At 38.8% G+C, this 27,280-nt stretch overlaps 5 non-coding genes across 5 annotated transcripts; all 5 read left to right on the forward strand.

Annotated features, from left to right (window-relative positions):
- Positions 1–1,300: 1,300 nt before the first annotated feature.
- Positions 1,301–1,407, forward strand: LOC112082262. The gene has a single exon (XR_002896920.1). It is a non-coding gene; the product is annotated as a small nucleolar RNA R71 (small nucleolar RNA).
- Positions 1,408–6,748: 5,341 nt separating this feature from the next.
- Positions 6,749–6,830, forward strand: TRNAS-AGA. Its single transcript has one exon. It is a non-coding gene; the product is annotated as a tRNA-Ser (tRNA).
- Positions 6,831–8,488: 1,658 nt separating this feature from the next.
- TRNAS-AGA lies at positions 8,489–8,570 on the forward strand. Its single transcript has one exon. It is a non-coding gene; the product is annotated as a tRNA-Ser (tRNA).
- A 2,792-nt stretch (positions 8,571–11,362) lies between these two features.
- Positions 11,363–11,444, forward strand: TRNAS-AGA. The gene has a single exon. It is a non-coding gene; the product is annotated as a tRNA-Ser (tRNA).
- Positions 11,445–20,746: 9,302 nt separating this feature from the next.
- On the forward strand, positions 20,747–20,852 carry LOC112082276. The gene has a single exon (XR_002896934.1). It is a non-coding gene; the product is annotated as a small nucleolar RNA R71 (small nucleolar RNA).
- Positions 20,853–27,280: the final 6,428 nt, after the last annotated feature.

Raw genomic sequence — 27,280 nt, forward strand, 5'->3', positions numbered from 1 at the left:
CCTCTCCTTGTCTTTATCCATCTCCAGGACTTGGAAATCTGCTGGAACAATCTTATCTCCCACTAGAACTTGTAGATCATGAATCACCCCCTCAGTATCTTTTTGAGATGAATCTCCAAAGATAACCTTGACCGTCGATGTCCTTAAGGTTTTTATGCCCAATTTTTCGGCAAATGTCTTAGACATGATGTTGACATTGGCTCCGAAATCGCACAAGTAGTCTGTAAACTTGATTCCTGAAATGAAACACTGGAAAACAAAACGTCCCGGATCATCGGCTTTGGTAAGCCTTTGAAACGGTGATCGTTCGGGTACCTTAAACGGTGGCTGCTTGGGATCGATATCCTTGTACAGAGGTACAAAGATTGGGGTTTCTTCTTTCTTTCCATCGGTTACGGACTCTTCTTCGGGCAATGTGGTTATGGCATTGCAAAACTTCTTAGGGTTATCTTCAACTCTTCCTGGAAGAACTCCACTTTGCCTCTTCATAGAGTCGGCTGTCTGGGCGACTTGCACATCTAACTTTTTTACGTGCGAAGATAAGGATTCAAACTTACCATTCAGATCATTGTACATGCAGTCCACTTTCACGTTCACGTCTTTAGATGCCTTTTCGTTTATCATAACGAGTTGTTGGATTGACTGTTCAAGTCTACCGATTTGTGAAGCTAGCTGGTTCGTCGTGACTCCCTGCTGTTGTACGAATTGATTATTCAAATTCGTACCTTGGTAGTTATATGGCTGTCGCGGTTGATATGGTACTATTCCTCCAAAGTTTCCGCCTTGAAACTTGTTTTGGAATGGTTTTTGCTGAGGTGGATAGTACTGATCTTGAGGATTCTCCACATTTGGATTGCGGTAAGAGAGATTGTTGTAATTCGCATTCCAGAAGTTGTTGTTGAAGTTGTTGTTGGAGCGATTTTGGTATGGCACCAGTGCTCCTACGTAGTTCACATCTTCTTCTTGAAATGCTTGATTAATGTGATCGATATCACTAGCTCCTTCATCTTCTGCGCCTTTGTTGGTCTCACAAGCATGGATTGGGCGATTGTTGCTCTTCAGAAGCTGGCTCACCATGTTCTTCAACTCGGTTATCTCCTTGTTGTCTGCTCCGGCTTGCTTCATTGATCGATCATATTCAGGACAGTCATTGCTATTGGCTTGAGCCAAATTTTCGATGAGAGCTCTTCCTTGGGTTATCGTCTTTTGCCCAAAATCTCCATTGCTAGCTGTATCAAGTGAAAGTTTGTATTTTGGTTGCAAACCTCGGTAAAATGTGCTCAGCAGGATTGATCCATGAAATCCATGATGAGGGCAATCACGTTCATACTCCTTAAAACGCTCCCAAGCTTCATAGAAAGATTCAGTTGACCCTTGTTGAAAGGTTGAGATCTTCGTTCTCAAATTGTTCGACCTCGACTTAATGTAGAAGTGGTTCAGGAAAGCAGTTCTACATTCTTCCCAATTAGTAATCGATCCTGCAGGCAAACACTTCAACCAACGGTGAGCTTTATCTGCTAATGAAAAAGGGAACAACTTACATTTTAAATAGTCAGGTGGAATTTGGTTTGTTCTCATCATGCTGCAAATTTCATCAAAGAGCTCGATATGGTCCATTGGATGTTCAGAAGGAACTCCATGGAACTGGTTTTGCTTCACCAATGAGATGATTTGAGGCTTGACTTCAAACTCATTCCGGTTTGGAAATGGTACTTGAATCGCAGATCGATTCTGAAAATTTTGAGTAGGTGCATCAAAATCAGCTATGTGATGGTTCCTGGCTTGTCTTCGGTGTTGATTTGCTGGCGGAATGGGGCGGTGGATGTGTTCATTCGGCTGCATTGCTGGGCGGTCACCATCGGCTACATTGATGGGTGGATCAAGGTCTTCACGTCCTTCTCTATCTCGGTTCTGGTGGTTTCTTGGAAGAACCTCATCCTCCTCTCCATCTTGTCGAGCATGATCACCTTCTATGTGATCATTCTCTTCGTTTTCTCCATGTTTGGACCCTTCTTGGTCCATATTTAAATTTCGATTAATAGGATCTCCAGGCTGGTCGTCGTTGGCCATTCCTTGCGTTCGTCTAAGTCTTCGAAGTTCTCTTTCGTGTCTGTCTATCTCGTCTAGAATTGGAATGTCTCCTGCAGGTCTACGCCTGGTATTCATGCAACTCAGAGAAAGACAAAAGAAGGGAAAGATAGTTCAGAAAAACTTTAAGAAAGAACTAGAGATCAGGTGTCTAGAACAGAAGTTAAAACAAGAAAAATAGCAAAAGGCAGCGAAACAAATCCCCGGCAACGGCGCCAAAAAGTTGATGCGGTGCTGAGTGTGTCAACTACGTGAGGGAACAAGTTTTACCCTTAACAAAACAGAAGAAAGCCGCAAGTGCACAGCTAATCTGTTGTAGTATTTAGGGATCGAATCCACAGAGATTTGTGTGCCTGGTATTCTTCTACGGTTTTTAACTTTATGTCTAGACTAAATTGGTTTTAAAGGTTGGTTGTTTTTCTTGAATTAAACTAAAGCAAAATAAAGCAAATAAATCTATCCTAAAACGCAAGTAAAGAAATCGAATGAAAAGCAGTAGAACAAGTAAAATATCGAATGAAAGACTAATAAGGCAAGTAAATATCGAATGAAAGACTAATAAGGCAAGTAAATATCGAATGAAAGGTAAATAAAGCAAGTAAATAACGAACTAAGGAAATTAAAATGCAGGTCTAAGAAAGCAAGTAAAAATCGATGGAAATTGTAAACTATGGCTAAAAACGCTGAGCTTTTGGGAACTCTAAGGGATCATAATCGGTTTTAACATTAGGGTAGAGATTGGGATTGACGGATAACAATATATTGGTTCTAGAGCTAGAGTACGGCGGTATGACTACGTCACTGTCGTGATCATAACCAACTGTTTCTCGCAACCCTGACCAGTAGGTTTCCACTCTGGCCCTGGAAGGGAGAGAACGCAAGAGCTGCATAAGACTCGTCAATACTCACGATCTCGCCGCAGGTAGGTTTCCACTCCTACGGAAAAATCGCCTGTTTCATTCTAGGGCTGATACTTAATATAAACTTTCGCAACACTAACTATCTAGATCAGATACTAGGTGATCAATCAAGCATACATGCAATAAGAACAAGAATAAATAGAGAGCAGGTCGAAATCCCAGATCTATAAACCTAGATGTCTTAATCGATTATGAGAGCCCCTTTCGGGAACCCTAAGCCCAACTCGGGATCTACTCAGACATGGCTGAGTTCGACATCATCATTGGTTTTAATAAAAGTAATGAAAAACAGTAAAGAAAAGAGATAAAGAAAGCTTCTCTATTGAAGAACTCGGACTTGAACAATCTTCTACAAAAATCTCATAAAAACGGCTAAAGGAAAACGGTTTCTGTAAAGTGTGTAAAAAGCTCTCCTAAAAAGTGATCCATAAAAATGGTCAAAATCCGGTGTTATCAGCTCCCAACTCGTTAAAACCGAATTCTTAGAGACAGGACTCAAGGTTAGTACGCCCCTAAGGCAAGTAGTGATCTTCTCGAACTCCTCATCAGCCCCCACTAGATCGGCTCGCAACAGCTTTAATTTCTCCTGTTTCGGCATCAAGAATCGGGGTGTTGTCCTTTCTGAGAAGTTCGATGAGCTGAAGGTTGCCATCAATCTTTTGAAAGTTTTTTGGGAAAGATCTTTTGAAAATAATACCTATTAGAAATTACTTTCATGGAAGTTGTAATAAATTGTAGTACTTTAAATCAAACAGCCATAAAACTAAATAGCATAGGAGTGCTTAGCTAACCTTTTGTATGGTACTCTTTGTGTACATAAGGTAAGATTGTAGAATTTTAATGATATATATGCATAAAGTGATATATTACAATGTCGACCTTAGCTCAGTTGGTAGAGCGGAGGACTGTAGTTAAAGCAGAGAATCCCTAGGTCACTGGTTCGAATCCGGTAGGGCGGAAATGTTTTGCTCATGCATGCAATTTTACTTGTCATTTCAAAACTATTTGTTCGTATGCATCTTTGCTTATATCTTGTACAGAGAAGTTCTAGGAGTAGATTGTAAGAGCTTATGTTTCTCATAGAAACTTTTGGTATAAATTACTTTTTGTTCCATCACAAAATCTAGACTGTCTTACTTATATATGGATATTTGACAAAGAAGAAAGATAAAAGTCTTATGATTCTAGTGTTTTCATTTTGAGAAAAAATTGTAGTGGAACTTCCTAAACTTGTGGTCATTTCTGCTCAAGTTTTCAATTTTGTTTGACCATAGTCTAATGCATATATTTACCATAGGCAAATTCTAGATATGTAAAACTAAATTTATCTTAGCGTTATTTTGTGTTGGAGTAAAACTTGAGGGTAGACTTACCATTCTGAATCGTACCTTTTATATATTCTTTAGTGTTTATAATCAAACTTATTTTTTCGAAGACATCTTGCTCAAGTCGTAAACTATGGTTCTACGTTTAACTTTTATAAAAAAATTTATCATCCAAAAACTACTACTTCTAAAGGCAATATATACAGTTGTTGAAACTATATACACGTCCATAAAGTATAAAACACATCCGACCTTAGCTCAGTTGGTAAATCGGAGGAGTGTAGTTGAAGCAGGATATCCTTAGGTCACTGGTTCAAATCCGGTAGGTCGGAATTTTCTCTCTCAAAAACTTTTTATGTTGGGTTAACACTCCAAGTCATTAAACTTACAAGAAACTAATTTTTCCCTGATTAATTTGGATTTTGGATGTCTTCATCTTTAACTGTAACCGCTAATAGAAACGTTCATATTAATTTATAAAGATATGAGAGTTAGGCCTATTGATGAAACCAAAAAACGAAAGTCCACTAAAGGATCAGTACCATGTAAATATCATATTATTTAGAACCATGTTAATATCATATAATTAATGATATTTATAGGATAGTTGCATGTGCCTATAAGTTGTCATGTTCTAGAATGGTAATGTAAGCCTTTTGCCATATTCTTGCATGAATTTTTTTCTCTTGTTTTAAATAATTAAAACAATCATTGCCCCACACTCCTTATTACTATTATTATTCCTATGTTTGTGTCAAATATAAAAGTGGGTTTTAACCTGTTACCCAGTGGGATAAAACTCGTTAGCGAAAAAAAATCCTTTGGAAATTTATTGATTGGCAATTTTGACATTATCTAATGGTTTTAGAAGATAGATTTTAGTTTCTTTTCTTCTACTTTTAGTTGTTGAATTGTATAAAAGCTTTCTTAGTTTCTTCTACTTATCCTTCAAAAAGCTAGCGCAATATGGCTGGACAATAGAATATAATACCTTGATAAATATCCGAATCACGTTCCAGTAAAGGAAAAAAAGTGGATGTGTCAGAGTGGTTATCGGGCATGACTAGAAATCATGTGGCCTTTGCCTGCGCAGGTTCGAATCCTGCCGTTCACGTTTTTCTAAAGTTTTTTGGGAAAGATCTTTTGAAAATAATACCTATTAGAAATTACTTTCATGGAAGTTGTAATAAAATGTAGTACTTTAAATCAATAAGCCATAAAACTGAATAGCATAGGAGTGCTTAGCTAAACTTTTGTATGGTACACTTTGTATACGTAAGATAAGATTATAGAATTTTAGTGATATACATGCATAAAGTATTATATTACAATGCCGACCTTAGCTCAGTTGGTAGAGCGGAGGAGTGTAGTTGAAGCAGAGAATCCTTAGGTCACTGGTTCGAATCCGGTAGGTCGGAATGTTTTGCTCATGCATGCAATTTTACTTGTCATTTCAAAACTATTTGTTTGTATGCATCTTTGCTTATATCTTGTATAGAGAAGTTTCTAGGAGTAGATTGTAACAGCTTATGTTTCTCATAGAAACCTTTGGTATAAATTACTTTTTGTTCCATCGCAAAATCTAGACTGTCTTACTTATATATGGATATTTGACAAAGAAGATTTTTAAAATTTTGATGATTCTAGTGTTTTCATTTTGATAAAAAAAATTGTAGTGGAACTTCCTAAAACTTGTGGTCATTTCTGCTCAAGCCTTCAATTTTGTTTGACCATAGTAAAATGCACATATTTACCATAGGCAAATTCTAGATATGTAAAACTAAATTTATCTTACAGTTATTTTGGGTCGGAGAAAAACTCAAGGGTAAACCTACCATTCTGAATCGTACCTTTTATATATTCTTTAGTGTTTCTAATCAAACTTATTTTTCCGAAGATGTCTTGCTCAGGTCGTAAACTATGGTTCTACATTTAAGTTTTATAAAAAACTTTCTTGTGCAACCATTGATGAAACCAAAAATCGAAAGTCCACTAACAGATGAGTACCATGTAAATATCATACTATTTAGAACCATGTTAATATCACATTATTTATAGGATAGTTGCATGTGCCTATAAGTTGTCAAGTTCTCGAATGGTAATGAAAGCTTTTTGCCATATTCTTGCATAAATTTTTTGTCTCTTGTTTTAAATAATTGAAACAATCATTGCCCCACACTCCTTATTACTATTTTTTTCTATGTTTGTGTCAAATATAAAAGTGGGTTTTTATTACATTCGCTAATGGTTTTCTAATATAGAATTTAGTTTCTGTTCTTCTTCTTTTAGTTGTTGAATTGTATATAAGCTTTTTTAGACTCTTCTACTTATCCTTCAAAAAGCTAGCACAATATGGCTGGACAATAGAGTATAATACCTTGATAAATATCCGAATCACGTTCCAGTAAAGGAAAAGTGGACGTGCCGGAGTGGTTATCGGGCATGACTAGAAATCATGTGGGCTTTGCCCGCGTAGGTTCGAATCCTGCCGTTCACGTTTTTCTAAAGTGTTCTGGGAAAGATCTTTTGAAAATAATACCTATTAGAAATTACTTTCATGGAAGTTGTAATAAAACGTAGTACTTTAAATCAAACAGCCATAAAACTGAATAGCATAGGAGTGCTTATCTAACCTTTTGTATAGTACTCTTTGTATACATAAGTTAAGATTGTAGAATATACATGCATAAAGTATTATATTACAATGCCAACCTTAGCTCAGTTGGTAGAGCGGATGACTGTAGTTGAAGCAGAGAATCCTTAGGTCACTGGTTCGAATCCGATAGGTCGGAAATGTTTTGCTCATGCATGCAATCTTACTTGTCATTTCAAAACTATTTGTTCGTATGCATCTTTGCTTATATCTTGTACAGAGAAGTTTCGAGGACTAGATTGTAACAGCTTATGTTTCTCATAGAAACTTTTGGTATAAATTACTTTTTGTTCCATCGCAAAATCTAGACTGTCTTACTTATATATGGCTTTTTGACAAAGAAGAAAGATAAAAGTCTTATGATTCTAGTGTTGACATTTTGATAAAAAAATTGTAGTGGAACTTCCTAAAACTTGTGGTCATTTCTGCTCAACCCTTCAATTTTGCTTGACCATATTCTAATGCACATATTTACCGTATGCAAATTCTAGATATGTAAAACTTAATTTATCTTACCGTTATTTTGTGTCGGAGAAAAACTCAAGGGTAGAACAACTATTCTAAGTCGTACCTTTTATATATTCTTTAGTGTTTCTAATCAAACTTATTTTTCCGAAGACGTCTTGCTCAAGTCGTAAACTATGGTTCTACGTTTAACTTTTATAAAAAAAACTTTCTTTTGTGAAAACTAGAACTCCTAAAGGCAATATATACAGTTGTTGAAATTATATACAAGTCCATAAAGTATAAAACACATCCGACCTTAGCTCAGTTGGTAGAGCGGAGGACTGTAGTTGAAGCAAAATATCCTTAGGTCACTGGTTCGAATTCGGTAGGTCGGAATTTTCTCTCTCAAAAGGTTTTTTATGTCAGGTTAACACTCCAAGTCGGAAAAAATGTCTCGGACTGCTACATTTAAAAGAGATATCATTAAACTTACAAGAAACTAATTTTTCCCTGATTAATTTGGATTTTGGATGTCTTCATGTTTAACTGTAACCGGTTTTAGAAACGTTCAAATTAATGTATAAAGATATTAGAGTTAAGCCTATTGATGAAACCAAAAATCGAAAGTCCACTAACAGATGAGTACCATGTAAATATCATACTATTTAGAACCATGTTAATATCACATTATTTATAGGATAGTTGCATGTGCCTATAAGTTGTCAAGTTCTCGAATGGTAATGAAAGCTTTTTGCCATATTCTTGCATGAATTTTTTGTCTCTTGTTTTAAATAATTGAAACAATCATTGCCCCACACTCCTTATTACTATTTTTTTTCTATGTTTGTGTCAAATATAAAAGTGGGTTTTTTTTACATTCGCTAATGGTTTTCTAATATAGAATTTAGTTTCTGTTCTTCTTCTTTTAGTTGTTGAATTGTATATAAGCTTTTTTAGACTCTTCTACTTATCCTTCAAAAAGCTAGCACAATATGGCTGGACAATAGAGTATAATACCTTGATAAATATCCGAATCACGTTCCAGTAAAGGAAAAGTGGACGTGCCGGAGTGGTTATCGGGCATGACTAGAAATCATGTGGGCTTTGCCCGCGTAGGTTCGAATCCTGCCGTTCACATTTTTCTAAAGTGTTTTGGGAAAGATCTTTTGAAAATAATACCTATTAGAAATTACTTTCATGGAAGTTGTAATAAAACGTAGTACTTTAAATCAAACAGCCATAAAACTGAATAGCATAGGAGTGCTTATCTAACCTTTTGTATAGTACTCTTTGTATACATAAGTTAAGATTGTAGAATATACATGCATAAAGTATTATATTACAATGCCAACCTTAGCTCAGTTGGTAGAGCGGATGACTGTAGTTGAAGCAGAGAATCCTTAGGTCACTGGTTCGAATCCGATAGGTCGGAAATGTTTTGCTCATGCATGCAATCTTACTTGTCATTTCAAAACTATTTGTTCGTATGCATCTTTGCTTATATCTTGTACAGAGAAGTTTCGATGACTAGATTGTAACAGCTTATGTTTCTCATAGAAACTTTTGGTATAAATTACTTTTTGTTCCATCGCAAAATCTAGACTGTCTTACTTATATATGGCTTTTTGACAAAGAAGAAAGATAAAAGTCTTATGATTCTAGTGTTGACATTTTGATAAAAAAATTGTAGTGGAACTTCCTAAAACTTGTGGTCATTTCTGCTCAACCCTTCAATTTTGCTTGACCATAGTCTAATGCACATATTTACCGTAGGCAAATTCTAGATATGTAAAATTTAATTTATCTTACTGTTATTTTGTGTCGGAGAAAAACTCAAGGGTAGACCAACTATTCTAAGTCATACCTTTTATATATTCTTTAGTGTTTCTAATCAAACTTATTTTTTTGAAGACATCTTGCTCAAGTCGTAAACTATGGTTCTACGTTTAACTTTTATAAAAAACTTTCTTTTGTGAAAACTAGAACTTCTAAAGGCAATATATACAGTTGTTGAAATTATATACAAGTCCATAAAGTATAAAACACATCCGACCTTAGCTCAGTTGGTAGAGCGGAGGACTGTAGTTGAAGCAGAATATCCTTAGGTCACTGGTTCAAATCCGGTAGGTCGGAATTTTCTCTCTCAAAAGGTTTTTATGTCGGGTTAACACTCCAAGGAAAAAAAGTGGATATGTCGGAGTGGTTATCGGGCATGACTAGAAATCATGTGGGCTTTCCCCGTGCAGGTTTGAATCCTACCGTTCACGTTTTTCTAATGTGTTCTAGGATAGATCTTTTGAAAATAATACCTATTAGAAATTACTTTCATGGAAGTTGTAATAAAATGTAGTACTTTAAATCAAACAGCCATAAAACTGAATAGCATAGGAGTGCTTAGCTAAACTTTTGTATGGTACACTTTGTATACGTAAGATAAGATTATAGAATTTTAGTGATATACATGCATAAAGTATTATATTACAATGCCGACCTTAGCTCACTTGGTAGAGCGGAGGAGTGTAGTTGAAGCAGAGAATCCTTAGGTCACTGGTTCGAATCCGGTAGGTCGGAATGTTTTGCTCATGCATGCAATTTTACTTGTCATTTCAAAACTATTTGTTCGTATGCATCTTTGCTTATATCTTGTATAGAGAAGTTTCTAGGAGTAGATTGTAACAGCTTATGTTTCTCATAGAAACCTTTGGTATAAATTACTTTTTGTTCCATCGCAAAATCTAGACTGTCTTACTTATATATGGATATTTGACAAAGAAGAAAGATAAAAGTCTTATGATTCTAGTGTTTTCATTTTGAGATAAAATTGTAGTGGAACTTCCTAAACTTGTGGTCATTTCTGCTCAAGTTTTCAATTTTGTTTGACCATAGTCTAATGCATATATTTACCATAGGCAAATTCTAGATATGTAAAACTAAATTTATCTTAGCGTTATTTTGTGTTGGAGTAAAACTCGAGGGTAGACTTACCATTCTGAATCGTACCTTTTATATATTCTTTAGTGTTTATAATCAAACTTATTTTTTCGAAGACATCTTGCTCAAGTCGTAAACTATGGTTCTACGTTTAACTTTTATAAAAAAATTTCTCATGCAAAAACTAGTACTTCTAAAGGCAATATATACAGTTGTTGAAACTATATACAAGTCCATAAAGTATAAAACACATCCAACCTTAGCTCAGTTGGTAGAGCGGAGGACTGTAGTTGAAGCAAAATATCCTTAGGTCACTGGTTCGAATCCGGTAGGTCGGAATTTTCTCTCTCAAAAAGTTTTTTATGTCAGGTTAACACTACAAGTCGGAAAAAATGTCTCGGACTGCTACATTCAAAAGAGATATCATTAAACTTACAAGAAACTAATTTTTCCCTGATTAATTTGGATTTTGGATGTCTTCATGTTTAACTGTAACCGGTTTTAGAAACGTTCAAATTAATGTATAAAGATATTAGAGTTAAGCCTATTGATGAAACCAAAAATCGAAAGTCCACTAACAGATGAGTACCATGTAAATATCATACTATTTAGAACCATGTTAATATCACATTATTTATAGGATAGTTGCATGTGCCTATAAGTTGTCAAGTTCTCGAATGGTAATGAATGCTTTTTGCCATATTCTTGCATGAATTTTTTGTCTCTTGTTTTAAATAATTGAAACAATCATTGCCCCACACTCCTTATTACTATTTTTTTTCTATGTTTGTGTCAAATATAAAAGTGGGTTTTTTTTACATTCGCTAATGGTTTTCTAATATAGAATTTAGTTTCTGTTCTTCTTCTTTTAGTTGTTGAATTGTATATAAGCTTTTTTAGACTCTTCTACTTATCCTTCAAAAAGCTAGCACAATATGGCTGGACAATAGAGTATAATACCTTGATAAATATCCGAATCACGTTCCAGTAAAGGAAAAGTGGACGTGCCGGAGTGGTTATCGGGCATGACTAGAAATCATGTGGGCTTTGCCCGCGTAGGTTCGAATCCTGCCGTTCACGTTTTTCTAAAGTGTTTTGGGAAAGATCTTTTGAAAATAATACCTATTAGAAATTACTTTCATGGTAGTTGTAATAAAACGTAGTACTTTAAATCAAACAGACATAAAACTGAATAGCATAGGAGTGCTTATCTAACCTTTTGTATAGTACTCTTTGTATACATAAGTTAAGATTGTAGAATATACATGCATAAAGTATTATATTACAATGCCAACCTTAGCTCAGTTGGTAGAGCGGATGACTGTAGTTGAAGCAGAGAATCCTTAGGTCACTGGTTCGAATCCGATAGGTCGGAAATGTTTTGCTCATGCATGCAATCTTACTTGTCATTTCAAAACTATTTTTTCGTATGCATCTTTGCTTATATCTTGTATAGAGAAGTTTCTAGGAGTAGATTGTAACAGCTTATGTTTCTCATAGAAACCTTTGGTATAAATTACTTTTTGTTCCATCGCAAAATCTAGATTGTCTTACTTATATATGGATATTTGACAAAGAAGAAAGATAAAAGTCTTATGATTCTAGTGTTGACATTTTGATTAAAAAATTGTAGTGGAACTTCCTAAAACTTGTGGTCATTTCTGCTCAACCCTTCAATTTTGCTTGACCATAGTCTAATGCACATATTTACCGTAGGCAAATTCTAGATATGTAAAATTTAATTTATCTTACCGTTATTTTGTGTCGGAGAAAAACTCAAGGGTAGACCAACTATTCTAAGTCGTACCTTTTATATATTCTTTAGTGTTTCTAATCAAACTTATTTTTCCGAAGACGTCTTGCTCAAGTCTTAAACTATGGTTCTACGTTTAACTTTTATAAAAAACTTTCTTTTGTGAAAACTAGAACTTCTAAAGGCAATATATACAGTTTTTGAAATTATATACAAGTCCATAAAGTATAAAACACATCCGACCTTAGCTCAGTTGGTAGAGCGGAGGACTGTAGTTGAAGCAGAATATCCTTAGGTCACTGGTTCAAATCCGGTAGGTCGGAATTTTCTCTCTCAAAAGGTTTTTATGTCGGGTTAACACTCCAAGGAAAAAAAGTGGATATGTCGGAGTGGTTATCGGGCATGACTAGAAATCATGTGGGCTTTCCCCGTGCAGGTTTGAATCCTACCGTTCACGTTTTTCTAATGTGTTCTAGGAAAGATCTTTTGAAAATAATACCTATTAGAAATTATTTTCATGGAAGTTGTAATAAAATGTAGTACTTTAAATCAAACAGCCATAAAACTGAATAGCATAGGAGTGCTTAGCTAAACTTTTGTATGGTACTCTTTGTATACGTAAGATAAGATTATAGAATTTTAGTGATATGCATGCATAAAGTATTATATTACAATGCCGACCTTAGCTCACTTGGTAGAGCGGAGGAGTGTAGTTGAAGCAGAGAATCCTTAGGTCACTGGTTCGAATCCGGTAGGTCGGAATGTTTTGCTCATGCATGCAATTTTACTTGTCATTTCAAAACTATTTGTTCGTATGCATCTTTGCTTATAGCTTGTATAGAGAAGTTTCTAGGAGTAGATTGTAACAGCTTATGTTTCTCATAGAAACCTTTGGTATAAATTACTTTTTGTTCCATCGCTAAATCTAGACTGTCTTACTTATATATGGCTTTTTGACAAAGAAGATTTTTAAAATTTTGATGATTCTAGTGTTTTCATTTTGATAAAAAAAATTGTAGTGGAACTTCCTAAAACTTGTGGTCATTTCTGCTCAAGCCTTCAATTTTGTTTGACCATAGTAAAATGCACATATTTACCATAGGCAAATTCTAGATATGTAAAACTAAATTTATCTTACAGTTATTTTGGGTCGGAGAAAAACTCAAGGGTAAACCTACCATTCTGAATCGTACCTTTTATATATTCTTTAGTGTTTCTAATCAAACTTATTTTTCCGAAGATGTCTTGCTCAGGTCGTAAACTATGGTTCTACATTTAAGTTTTATAAAAAACTTTCTTGTGCAAAAACTAGAACTTCTAAAGGCAATATATACAGTTGTTGAAACTATATACACGTCCATAAAGTATTAAACACATTCGACCTTAACTAGAGCGGAGGACTGTAGTTGAAGCAGAATATCGTTAGGTCTCTGGTTCGAATCTGGTAGGTTGAAATTTTCTCTCTCAAAAGATTCTTATGTCGGGTTAACACTTGAAGTCAAAAAACATGTCTCGGACTGCTACATTCAAAAGAGATGTCTTGATCTTTAACTGTAACCGGTATTACAAACGTTCAAATTAATTTATAAAGATTTTAGAGTTAAGCTATTGAATAGAAACGAAAGTCCACTAATGGATCAGTACCATGTAAATATCATATTATTTAGAACCATGTTAATATCATATTATTTAGAAGATAGTTGCATGTGCCTATAAGTTGTCAAGTTCTCGAGAATGGTAATGAAAGCCTTTTGCCATATTCTTGCATGAATTTTATGTCTCTTGTTTTAAATAATTAAACAATCATTGCCCCACACTCCTTATTACTATTACTATTCCTATGTTTGTGTCAAATATAAAAGTGGGTTTTAACCTGTTACCCAGTGGGATAAAACTCGTTAACCTGTATGTGGATGAGATCGTCAAGCTGCACGGTGTGCCGGCGAGTATTGTGTCAGATCGGGACTCGCGGTTCACGTCAGCATTTTGGAGGGCTTTGCAGAAACGGTTCGGGAAAGGTCCATATGAGTACGGCTTACCATCCTCAGACCGATGGTCAGTCGGAACGAACCATAAGGACGTTGGAGGATCTGTTGCGGGCTTGTGTGTTGGATTGGGGCGGTAAATGGAAGGATTATTTGCCTTTGGCAGAATTTTCCTACAACAACAGTTACTAGGCGAGCATTGGAATGTCGCCTTATGAAGCGTTGTATGGTCGGCCTTGCCGTACACCGCTATGCTGGACCCAAGTGGGGGAGCGCAGCATTTTTGGTCGAGACTTTGTGGAAGAGACGACCGAACAGATCAGAGTTTTGAAACTCAAGATGAAAGAGGCTCAGAACAGGCAGAAAAGTTATGCGGATAAGCGGAGGAAAGAGTTGGAGTTTCAGGTCGGTGATCAAGTCTTTGTCAAGCAGATCACTTACAAGGGTAAAGACCGGGCTGCTGCGACGGGTAAGCTTCAGCCGATGAATATGGGACCGTACAGGATCCTGGAACGGATCGGGCCGGTTGCTTACAAGCTGGAATTGCCACCAGCCTTGGTTGCATTTCACAATGTGTTCCATGTATCTGAGTTAAGGAAGTGCGTTCGGAATGAAGATTCAGTTACATCCGAACCTCCACCGGACTTGCAGGAGAACTTGTCCATAGTGGGAAGGCCAGTTCGGATTATTGGCCAACGGGTAAAGGTTGTAGGCCGGAAGAAAATTAAGACGGTTCAGGTTGTTTGGGATTGCAATGGGGAAGAAGAAACTACTTGGGAGCCAGAATCAAGTATGAAGGAGAAATTTCCTAAGTGGTTTGTGATAGTAGAAATTTTTCAATCCTTGATCAATTCCTCAACTACTCATGTCATTGTAGCACTTGAGGTATCAATCCAAATGGAGAGATTCTAGAGACTAGAACTATGAGGAGCTATCTTAATTCAAGTCTAAATAGCAGATGAGTTGGTAACAAGGTGATCTAAAACATAAAACCAACAAAAACAAGCAGTAATTTAAGAACAAGCAACAAGACAACAAAACAAGACTCAAATTCAAAATAAAGAGAAAGCTAAACCTCTAGATGTGATCATTGATTAGGGTGCTGTAGATATCAATTCATGATGCTGAGAACAATAATGCAATGCAAGTTACTCTTTAGTCTAGACTTCAAAAGCAAATTAATTCACTCTCATGACAATAATCTCTTTGTAAATCACTTAATCAAGATTAATTCACCTTAAGCAAGATCAAGCAATCAACAAGCATAAAGTATCAAGTCTAATAATGACCAAACGGTTTCTATTTCAAAGAGACCGAATCTTACACAGAAAGCAGCAACAAGCAATCACATTATCTCAAAACCAATTAACTTAGAACTCAAATCTAGACTAATCCTCTCATGAAGACATTAATCTCTACACTAATCCACTTTCAAACCAAATCATCATTTGTGAAATATGAATCATTGAGCATTAAGAAACAGTTCTAATATGTCATTCATGCATTTAACAAATCATTCCCATGACGAAAAAGGCATAAACCCTTAGCTTTGCTCATTCAGACATTTCATCAAACACCTTGTGGGTGGAGAAATGACTAAGGTCTAGATCAGAGTGATGTGCAAAGATCTAGCATTAAGAGCAGCTAACTAAGGAAAGAAAATGAGAATCTAGAACCTAAACATCATAAACGGATCATCTAAGCACCCTAATCTACACACCTAGAAGCTTAAAAGATGACTACTCACTAATCATGACTAACACACCATTTCCTTTGCAAGAGGTGGTGTTAATCATGATTAGGAGTTTAGATAAGATGAGTAATTGATAAGAAACAGCTTAGAATGATGTAATCCTTCAGATATCTCTTAATCAAAAACGTTTTTTCACTAAAAAAGAAAGAAAACTAGAGAGAAAACTAAGTAGAAGATCAGATGATTAGGGTTTTCTCCAAAAAGCTATATATACTAAGTGCTAATGGACCGGGTCAGCCCAGGACAAACTGGGTATTGACCCGGCTCAGTTGGATAGTGGTATGGTTTGCCACGGTCAGATGATGCTTGGCCAGACCGTGGCAAACTGATAGTGTCAAAGTTCTTGGACAGATTCTTCATGATCAAGGTTGCCATGGCTTGATTTACACCATGTCTAGTGGTCGTGTCTCTTCTTTTCTGGGTTTGGGTGATGAACTTCTTGGATTGCCACATTCTTGATTTGGACCGTGTCATGTTGGGCGTGGCAAGGTGTTGATGATTCGGTGATTGCCACGGTCAGGTTCAAGGCCGTGTCATGCTCTTTTGTCTCTTTTAGCAAACCTTGGAGGTTGCCACGGCTAAGTGCATGGTCGTGGCATGGTAACCGTGTCAAATCCCGTGAGTTGTCATATTATGCCACGGGAAACCTCAGGCCGTGGCGTTATCACCGTGTCAAATCATGACACTTAGCACCTTATCCACTCTTAGACGTCTGGCTGATATGTCTGTCTCTCGCCTTCCGTAACTCACAGCTCACAACTCCAAATCCAATGATTCGACCTGTTCTGAGACCGTGACTCTATCATCTCCAACTTTGATGAAGATTTTGGGTTCAGATGACGTCGGCAAGGGCTCCGTTCCACCGGTTCTTTGAGGCGCATCGCGTAAGATCTGATTGGGCCCCGAGACATGTGTTCTTTCCGATGACGATATCTGCCAGTTCACAGCTCCAAATCGTCTGATTCCAAGTGTTCCGGAAACTAGACTCATTTTTCTTGATTCTTGATGAAGAGACCCGAGGTTGAATCGCATTGAAAGTCCTTCGTCCCACGCGATTAAAGTGAGGGTTTTGTCTGCACCAAACCATCTGTCCGAGTTGCTGTACACAGGTGAGGGTTCCTCCATGATCCCAGCTCCAAGTTCTCCCAAAAGTCTCCAAATGACCTGAGAACACTCCAAAAATGCAGGACCCTCTAGGACCTAATACAATTCCTAACTAAAGACAAAAGCAAAGACAAATATATGTAAAACTACCTAAATGTATGCATGAGACTCAATATTTGGACAAAAATGCAATCCTAAACATGACAAAATTTGAGTATATCAACTCCCCCACACTTGTCCTTTGCTTGTCCTCAAGCAAACAAGAACAAATGGGAGAGAGAGGTTGAATGCATGGGAGTTCATATTTCTTTAAAGAGAGATCATCATTAAAAAGAATTCAAAGCTCATTGTTCAAGTTACCAATTCTAGACTGCAATGCAAACTGGTTTACTCATAAAAATTAGCCATACTTGTCACCAAATGAACCAAACTCAAGCACAAACCTTCACAAGCATTCCTAACGTCAACCTTTTGACATTCATTTAAAGTCTCAAGTGGATCATGTTCATGCAAATCAAGTTAATTCATTTGGCTTGGGACTGGGTTTTGAGATTAAAATGATCTCAATCAAGTAACTGGTATTCCATGCAAGGGGATCACTCAAAAATTAGTAGACTTTAGTAAAATGCTAACGGTAAAAAGCAATGGATGCATACAAAGATAGAACTGCATCTACCCCACACCAAAATGCTTTTCACACTCAACTTTAAACCTCTCAAGATTCTTTCTCTAGTCTACTCACCCCAAATGGCATTTTATCCTTGACACTCAATCAGCTCTCATCACTCTCTTCATTTCATCTCTTAGGGGAATGCTTTCTTTAACAACCACTTAGTGAGTATATTTTCTTTAACACACAAGCTCTTCTTTAATTCAGCCTCTTTTTGAATCTTTTCTCTTTTTTTTTTTCTTTTTATGAGACTCTTTTCATTTCAACACATGAGCTTTACATTTCAGCACACACTCACTTTCTTTCATTTAAGCATTCATTCCCCTAACCAATCCGGTTCTTTCCACTTTCATCGCTCAGATTTTTTTCTTTTCAGCTCACACACTCAAAATCAATGCTCTCACTTTCACCTAAACCTAGACTAGCCCTTGATGTTGGACTAGTATCTACATGCAGCACTATCTTTGTTGCTCTAAACCCAACACTTTTTACCAAGTCTACTAGAAACAAGGCCTCACAAATCATGCACACAAGAAGGGTGTTTAGGCTTCAAAGAAAGGTTTGGCTAAAGGCATGGAACTGTCTCAAGATGAGAGATCAGCTATTTGAGCTAGCAAAAGTGATAAAAAGGGATAAGAAAGCTCAAATATGTATGTGGTGGTACCCATGAATTAACAATGATATGCACAAACATGATAATTAGATATCAAATTCAAGGGTTCTCACTTAAGCAAGGTTGAGGCTATTCACAACTTGATTCAGCTAGTACAAAAGTATTGAGACACCAGTTCAAAACATGGTTCACACTTGATTTCATACCAGTTTTGCAATGCCTTAAGGGACCAAGCTCTTAAAATGATGCTCTCTTCAAGAAAAAATCTATCATTACTCACATTTGCATATGATGCAACCTATATGAAAATGCAAACTAGACTCAACCTAAAATGTGAATGCAACTACATAAGCATTTTTTTTGTGAAAAGTTTTCAGATTTTTCCATTTTTTTGGTTTTTATATGCACTTAGATGAATGCAAAATGAGACTCAAAGTGAAAAGGAAAATAAGAGCAGAATAAACATGATTAGTAAACACGAAATCCCTCCCCCACACTTAAATAACACAGTCCCTTGTGTTATAAAAGAATAAGAGAGGAGTGAAAGGCAAAAGCAAGAAAGATGCAAAATGAGAAATAAAGAACTAGATGCATATGTACAAGGAGTTTGGAGTGTTACCAGATTTGTTTTTGATGGAAGGGAGCAGTGGAATTGTGAATCTCAGGGGGCTAAACATCACTGGAAGTGTCTTAGTTTTGATGCTGCTCCTTGCACTGATCTGAACGTGCTTGTAGTGAGGGCTGGAGCTCGTTTTTGTGCATTGTTCCTCTTGCCACCCCCTGTTGCCATGGTCTGGAAGCTCCTCTGGACAGCCCGTGGCATTTTTTTGTTCTTCCTCTAACACATTGCCACGGCTTGGATGTGACCGTGGCAAAGAGACCATGGCAAAAGCCAAAGGTTCTGCTACCTTAAAACATGTTGCCACGCCTTGAATCTACCCGTGGCATTCCTCTCGTGGCAAAAGCCGAATGGTGGTCTATTCAAAATTCAACTTGCCACGGTTCAATTCTGGGCGTGGCAATCTCCCCATGGCAATCACCGAAGGTTGGCATCCAAGAAAAAGCCTCATGCCACGCCTTGTTCAAGCAATGATTCATGGTCGTGGTAAACTGTGAACTTAGCCAAATTTTGCATTTCCTTGCATCTTGTCCACCATTCCTTGAGGCCAAAGAACACCAGGTCATCTGTAACCTGAACACACTCCACAAGACACATCAAAACATCCTAAAAACAGCAAAAGAAAGCATTAAAAATAATATTTACAAAGGATAAGCTTGGGGTGTCTCCCAAGAGCACTTTGTTTTAAGTCACTAAGTTTGACTTTTCATACTCTTTTCTTAGTGAGGGAGAGGAGGAGCTTTGATGCTCTTTGTCATGTCCATGAGTTCAAGCATGAGGTTCTTGTTCATCAGCTCTTGGACACCATCAGATCCCTTGTCTACGAGTTCTTGTGTGAGGATAGCTCTGACTTTGGCAAATGGTCTTGATCTTCCATTGCCTTTAACTTTGTATTCCACAGCTCAACCATCAAACTTCCATGGAGTGAGAGTTAAGACTTGAGAAGAAGACCCAAGAGTGAATGGTTTAATGCTTTTTGGGCTCTTGTCTTTGTACTCTGAACCATTGCCTTTATTGTTGCTGATCTCTTTCTCACCTGGTGTAGGAGGTGGAGATTCCAAGCAATCCTCATCATCACTAAAGCACTTCTCACCATCAATGAACTCAAGATCAAGCTCTCTTTGGTGTTCTTTCTTTTTCTCACAAGCAGCAAAAGGCTGATCCTTCTCTTTCATTCCACAAGTCCCCACATACTTCATCTCAAAGTTTTGAAACTCGTCACAGAGACTTAGAGACACATAAGCTGGCGGGTCAATAGCTTTTTCTTCTTTCTGAAGCTGTTGTTCGGCCTTTTCTTCAGCAGCAATCTGAACTTTGTCTCTAGAAGCTCCATGGACGTCTTTTATAGCTAAAACTTCAGTTCCAAGGGTCACCTCTCCACTGAGTTGCTCAATGTCCTCATTGTCTTGTGAAGAAAGACCTCTAGGAGCAATGTCTTCTTGTGGACTATAGAGTAGACGTTCTATCTCCTTTTATAGCAGCTTCATGATCTTTGCTCTCCATGTGATTCACTTGAGAGGTTAAACTCTCTATTTTGTTGTGGAGGTCATTGTATGAACACTTTACTCTTGTTGTGAGCTCATCTTGTCCCTTCAGAAGTTGTTGGAACATGCTGTTCAGCTCCATTTCTTGAGGCTTTGAAGCAGATTGCCCTTGTGGAACAGACTCTTGATGAAAACAAAGCTCCACCTCAGTTTTACCATCTTGACAATCTTCAGTATCAAGCTCTTTGTATCTTTCATTGCTCTTGGCCAAATTCTCAACAAGTAGCTCTCCTTGTTCTATGGTAAGAGTTGCAAAACGCCCATTGCTAGCTGTATCCAATGTCCATTTATGCTCTCTATCAACTCCCCAATAGAAGATACTAAGGATAGCTTCTTGTTGGAACCCATGATGAGGACAATCTCTAGTGTAGCCTTTTAGTCTCTCCCATGCTTCATAAAAGGTTTCATGGATTCTATGTTTGAAGCCCAAGATGTCTTTCATAGCTTGGATAGTCCTTTGTATGGGATAAAACCTTTGGAGGAAGATCATCTTGCAATCATCCCAAGAATTTACTCTCCCATTTGCTTGCCTTTTCTCCAAGTTAAAATGGAAACAAGATGAGCTTGATACTGTCTCGGGGCACTCCTCCAGTCCTAAATGTGTCACACAACCTCTCAAAGCAGTCCAAATGATCATATGGATTCTCCATGCCAGACCCCAAGAACTCAGTTTCTTGAATCCACCTAACCAAGCTTGCTTTGATCTCATAGGCCGCAGCTTCAATTGGAGGAGGGTGAATTCCATACCTCTTTCCATGACTACAAGGAGTGTCACAGCTTCCAACTGTTGGCGTTTTCTTTGGAGCTTGGGTCAGTGCTGGAGGCAGTGCTTGAAGGTGTGGCTGTTGTTGAGGTTTTGGGACTGGAATAATGCTCTTGTGGATGTCTATCTCCAACAGCTCAATAGAACGTGTCTTTCCATTTCTCTTCTTGTGAATTTGGTACCTTTCAAAGCTCAAGAGAATCAAGGAAGACAAGTTAGTAACAATGAAAAAGAGAAAATTCATCATCTCAAAGAGATGTATGCTCTTAGTGATATACATTAACATGGTGAAAAAGAAATGCTTAGTAAAATAAAAGAAAACAATGACTTGATCTCAAGAAGATCCAAAGTCCTAATGCTAGAATGAACTCTCCAACTGGCAACGGCGCCAAATTGATAGTAGGAATTTTTCAATCCTTGATCAATTCCTCAACTACTCATGTCATTGTAGCACTTGAGGTATCAATCCAAATGGAGAGATTCTAGACACTAGAACTATGAGGAGCTATCTTAATTCAAGTCTAAATAGCAGATGAGTTGGTAACAGGGTGATCTAAAACATAAAACAAACAAAAACAAGCAGTAATTTAAGAACAAGCAACAAGACAACAAAACAAGACTCAAATTCAAAATAAAGAGAAAGCTAAACCTCTAGATGTGATCATTGATTAGGGTGCTGTAGATATCAATTCATGATACTAAGAACAATAATGCAATGCAAGTTATTCTTTAGTCTAGACTTCAAAAGCAGATTAATTCACTCTCATGACAATAATCTCTTTGTAAATCACTTAATCAAGATTAATTCACCTTAAGCAAGATCAAGCAATCAACAAGCATAAAGTATCAAGTCTAATAATGACCAAACGGTTTCTATTTCAAAGAGACCGAATCTTACACAGAAAGCAGCAACAAGCAATCACATGATCTCAAAACCAATTAACTTAGAACTCAAATCTAGACTAATCCTCTTATGAAGGCATTAATCTCTACACTAATCCACTTTCAAACCAAATCATCATTTGTGAAATATGAATCAGTGAGCATTAAGAAACAGTTCTAATATGTCATTCATGCATTTAACAAATCATTCCCATGATGAAAAAGGCATAAACCCTTAGCTTAGCTCATTCAGACATTTCATCAAACACCTTGTGGGTGGAGAAATGACTAAGGTCTAGATCAGAGTGATGTGCAAAGATCTAGCATTAAGAGCAGCTACCTAAGGAAAGGAAATGAGAATCTAGAAACTAAACATCATAAACCGATCATCTAAGCACCCTAATCTACACACATAGAAGCTTAAAAGATGACTACTGACTAATCATGATTAACACACCATTTCCTTTGCAAGAGGTGGTGTTAATCATGATTAGGAGTTTAGATGAGATGAGTAATTGATAAGAAACAGCTTAGAATGATGTAATCCTTCAGATATCTAGTAATCAAAAACATTTTTACACTAAAAAGGAAAGAAAACTAGAGAAAAAACTAAGTAGAAGATCAGATGATTAGGGTTTTCTCCAAAAAGCTATATATACTAAGTGCTAATGGACCGGGTCAGCCAAGGATAAACTGGGTATTGACCCGGCTCAGTTGGATAGTGGTATGGTTTGCCATGGTCAGATGATGTTTGGCCAGACCGTGGCAAACTGATAGTGTCAAAGTTCTTGGACAGATTCTTCATGATCAAGGTTGCCATGGCTTGATTTACACCATGTCTAGTGGCCGTGTCTCTTCTTTTCTGGGTTTGGGTGATGAACTTCTTTGATTGCCACGTTCTTGATCTGGACCGTGTCATGTTGGGCGTGGCAAGGTGTTGATGATTCGGTGATTGCCACGGTCAGGTTCAAGGCCGTGTCATGCTCTTTTGTCTCTTTTAGCAAACCTTGGAGGTTGCCACGGCTAAGTGCATGGCCGTGGCATGGTAACCGTGTCAAATCCCGAGAGTTGACATATTTTGCCACGGGAAAGCTCAGGCCGTGGCGTTATCACCGTGTCAAATCATGACACTTAGCACCTTATCCACTCTTAGACGTCTGGCTGATATGTCTGTCTCTCTCCTTCCGTAACTCACAGCTCACAACTCCAAATCCAATGATTCGACCTTTTCTGAGACCGTGACTCTATCATCACCAACTTTGATGAAGAGTTTGGGTTCAGATGACGTCGGCAAGGGCTCCGTTCCACCGGTTCTTTGAGGCGCATCGCGTAAGACCTGATCGGGCCGCGAGACATGTGTTCCTTCCGATGGCGATATCTCCCGGTTCACAGCTCTAAATTTGTCTAATTCCAAGTGTTCCGGAAACTAGACTCATTCTACTTGATTCTTGATGCAGACACCCGAGGTTGAGTCGCATTGCAAGTCCTTCGTCCCACGCGATCAATGTGAGGGTTTTGTCTGCACCAAACCATCTGTCCGAGTTGCTGTACACAGGTGAGGTTTCCTCCATGATCCCAGCTCCAAGTTGCTCCCAAAAGTCTCCAAATTACCTGAGAACACTCCAAAAATGCAGGACCCTCTAGGACCTAATGCAATTCCTAACTAAAGACAAAAGCAAAGACAAATATATGTAAAACTACCTAAATGTATGCATGAGACTCAATATTTGGACAAAAATGCAATCCTAAACATGACAAAATATGAGTATATCAGTTTGAGAAGCAACCGAAACAGAAGAAAGAAAAGCCGAGGAAGAGTAGAGAATCGAGGACGAGTCTCACCATAAGTGGGGGAGACTTGTAACACTCGTGTTCGGGAAAAAAACTGAGAAAAGTCAGAAAATGGGTTTAGCCGGGTGAAACTGGGTTCAGTCAGGTGATTCCGAGCTAAGTCAAGCTCTTGCCGAGCTAAATCAAATTTTGCCGAGCTGAATCAAATTTTCCCGAGCTGAATGAAGTTTGGCCGATTATACTTTGGCTCGAGGAGACGGGATGACCGCTCTCACTAAGCAGTTCTGTTTGATTATGCCTCCTTTGTGGATGCAGGTAAAGAGGTCTAATCAGCGTGTGGACTAAGACTGGATTGGGATGGATGGTAGGATCGGGTAGTTAAGGTCTTAATCGATGTATTAGCTTATATGCGAACGATCATCGTACTGAGAACCTCGATTTAATTCAAGTATTTTGTTTTTAATCTACTTATGCACGGCTAAAACTGTCTAAACGAACCTAATGCGAAAAATGCTAAGTAAAAACTCGGATGAAAATTTGACTAAGTGTTAGTTAAAAACGAAAATCCGGGTTAGGGTGCTACAAGTTGGTATCAGAGCGGGGTCGGTTCTAGGACTAAGTCGTAGCATAAGTGGGTTAGTGGGTAAACCATCCTTCCAAAGCCAAAGTTCCGCGGTAAGGCTGATAATGTTTGTCTGTGGTGTTAAGTTAGTTTGCCGGCTAACTTATTAGAGTATTGAACCTTTGCAGATGGCAAGAGGTGATCGTAGACGTCATGCTAATGGTGAGAACTCGGCGGCTAGAAACGCTGCGGGTGGGAATCAGGATCAAGTGGATCCGAATGCGAGCATTGCGGGGAATGCCGAGAATGCGGCTGGGGCGATTCCAAACGTTGCTGCTGCCCCGGTTGGATTGGAAGCGGTGTTGGGTTTGTTAACCCAGGTGTCGGCACGATTGCCGGCTGTTGCGGCTGCCCCAATGGCACCACTGCGAGTCGTGCAAGTGAATCCGCCTACTGAAGCGGATGAGGGAGTTGCCGGTGTAAGGGTCCCATCTTACCTGAAGGTGATGGACCACATGCAGAAGTTGGGTACAAAATTCTTGAACGGAGGAACAAAGCCGATTGAGGCTGACGAATGGATCGACCGTCTGGAGAGGAACTTCGAGTCGATCCGCTGCCCGGAACAGTACAGAAAAGATATTACCGTGCTCTATCTTGAGGGTGATGCGCACATGTGGTGGCGTGGTGCGGTTGGAAGGGAGCGAGTCGGTATGTGGGCTGATTTTCGTGGGTTGTTCAAGGCTAAGTACTTCCCTCCTGAGGCGCATGATCGCTTGGAGAGTACCTTCTTGGACCTGCGCCAAGGATCACAGTCGGTTCGGGAGTATGAAGCCGAGTTCAACAAGCTGAAAAAGTTTGCGGGATGGGGAATGGCTAATGAGCATACTCAGATCAAGCGATTCATTCGTGGGCTAAGGATTGATCTGAAGAAGCATTGTGAGATGCAAGACTATCGCACCTTTCCAGAGTTAGTGGAAAAGGCTGCGCTGTTGGAAGCAACTTCTGCGGAAGAAGCTAAGTTGGTCAGTCATGCTGCGGCTGGATCAAAGAAAGGTGGTTTGTCGGGAAAAGCACCAACAGGTCGTATTGCTGGTTTGACCGCTGGGAAGGAGAAACGTGCGAGCTGGCGCGCGTCGGGTGCATGTCTTCGATGCGGAAGCATGTAGCATAAGGTGAAAGATTGTCCGGAAGAGGACAAGCGTGGAAAGAACCCAGGAAACGGATCGGATGAGAGGGTTTGTTTCCATTGCGGAGAGGCTGGGCACATTAAGCCGAAGTGCCCAGAACTGATGCAAGTCGCGCAGCACACTCGGAAAAGGCCGAGTGAAGGACAGGCGCCTCTAGAAAAGAGTCAGGCCGTGACGCCGCGGGTCTATGCTGTAGCTGAAGAGACCGCAGAGGATCCGAGTTCGTCACGTCCGATCACTGGTAAGTCCTATCACTTACCTTAGCAAAATTTTCTGTGTGAAAATCCTAAGTGTTGCGTGGATAGCTTAGCAATCTAGGTGATTGTGTAGGGACCTTGATCATGGGTGGTGTGGTAACCCATGTTCTGTTCGATTCCGGAGCAACTCATTGCTTCGTGAATCCGAACATGGTCGGAAAAGGTGGATTTTGCAGGGAACCGGGGGATAACTATGGCTTGGTCCAGGCGGCTGGTGGAAAGGTCATGTTTACCCTCGGTAAGGTCAAGGATGTGTCGGTAATGGTTGGCAGCCGGAACATGCCAGTGGATCTGGAAATTTGCGAGGTGAAGTCTTATGACGTGATCCTTGGCATGGATTGGCTCGGGAAGTACAAGGCACATCTGGATTGTTGTCGTGGCTGAATTCGGTTCGAGACCGCGGAAGGGATTTTGGAGTATCAGGGGATCAGACCGACTAAGGGAAGCTTGATTGTCTCGGCAATGCAAGCTGACCAAATGATTGAGAAGGGGTGTGAGGCGTACCTGGCTACGATCACGACCGCCGAGGTAGGACCGGATGCGGAGCTGGGCAGTATTCCGGTCGTAAATGAGTTCGAGGATGTGTTCAGGGCATTAACGGGTTTACCGCCTGCACGGTCAGATCCGTTTACCATCGAACTTGAGCCTGGAACGGCGCCGTAATCCAAGGCACCGTATCTGATGGCTCTGGCTAAGATGGCTGAACTGAAGAAGCAGTTAAACGACCTAATGGAGAAAAGGTTTGTTCGACCGAGCAGTTCACCGTGGGGTGCACCGGTGATGTTCGTTAAAAAGAAAGTTAGGAGTTTCTAGCTTTGTATCGACTACCGTGGGCTGAACAGGGTTACTGTGAAGAACAAGTATCCTTTGCCATAATTAGACGAGCTTTTGGACCAACTTCGAGGGGTGACTTGGTTCAGCAAGATCGACTTGGCTTCGGGTTATCATCAGATACCCATAGAAGAGTCGGATGTAAGGAAGACCGCCTTTCGGACAAGGTATGGTGACTTCAAGTTCGTAGTCATGCCCTTCAGGCTGACTAATGCTCCTGCGGCCTTTATGAAGCTGATGAACAACGTGTTCCGAGACTGCCTGGATGAATTTGTAATCATCTTTACTGATGATATACTGGTTTACTCCAAGAGTCGGGAAGAACACGCGGTTCACCGTGATGAATCGGATAAGGGAGCATAAGCTGTTCGCCAAGCTCAGTAAGTGTAGCTTTTGGCAAAGGGAAATCGGATTCTGGGGTCTTGTGGTTGATGCGGTGCTGAGTGTGTCAACTACGTGAGGGAACAAGTTTTACCCTTAACAAAACAAAAGAAAGCCGCAAGTGCACAGCTAATCTGTTGTATTATTTAGGGATCGAATCCACAGAGATTTGTGTGCCTGGTATTCTTCTACGGTTTTTAACTTTATGTCTAGACTAAATT

The sequence above is a fragment of the Eutrema salsugineum genome, unplaced genomic scaffold (assembly GCF_000478725.1).
Source record: "Eutrema salsugineum unplaced genomic scaffold, Eutsalg1_0 scaffold_8, whole genome shotgun sequence".
Classification (NCBI taxonomy): Eukaryota; Viridiplantae; Streptophyta; class Magnoliopsida; order Brassicales; family Brassicaceae; genus Eutrema; species Eutrema salsugineum.